Genomic DNA, 638 nt, shown 5'->3' on the forward strand with positions numbered 1-638 from the left:
TTTTTTATTTTTAAAGAACCCACCCATTCCAGACTGGGCAGACTCACCTCAGCCCACTCCCTTTCCCATGACAATGCTAGTTCTCCAAGACAGGACTCTCCCGCCTCTTCCCGCCCACAAGAGCACAGCAGAATATCCAGCAGTCTGATTTTTTGGGGGTAGATTTTTATAGTCTATAAAAAGTGTAATTGGGAATTTTTAATAATCTATTTTCAAGGTTGGAATGAGGCACTGAACTAGGGTTTCTTCTCCGTGCTGACCCTGTGGGGGGAGGTGGACGAGGGGCGGGGATGCCAGCCTGATGCCAGGCCACCAGGTTGAAGCCTCAGGACTCTCCGGCCGCCCCAGTAGACGCATGCGCAGGACGAGCCCTGGCACCGCGCAGCCCCGAGGCAGCCAGAGGGAGGGGCTGGGAACCGAGCTTGGGTCAAGGCCGACATCCCGCGGGCTGGGCGGGCACCTTGGAAACCCGGGGTTTCCATGCTGCGGAGTTGAGCCTCCGAGGTTGCGTGGGCGGGGCGGTAAGAAAAGAGGCGGGGACGACACAAGACCCGCCCAGGCGCTCCCGCGGAGGGGGCGGAGCGAATCTCGCGCGAGCTGACGCGCAAAGCCGGCCGCGCGGTGCTGTAAAATGTCGC

The sequence above is a fragment of the Pipistrellus kuhlii genome, unplaced genomic scaffold (assembly GCF_014108245.1).
Source record: "Pipistrellus kuhlii isolate mPipKuh1 unplaced genomic scaffold, mPipKuh1.p scaffold_m20_p_20, whole genome shotgun sequence".
Lineage (NCBI taxonomy): Eukaryota > Metazoa > Chordata > Mammalia > Chiroptera > Vespertilionidae > Pipistrellus > Pipistrellus kuhlii.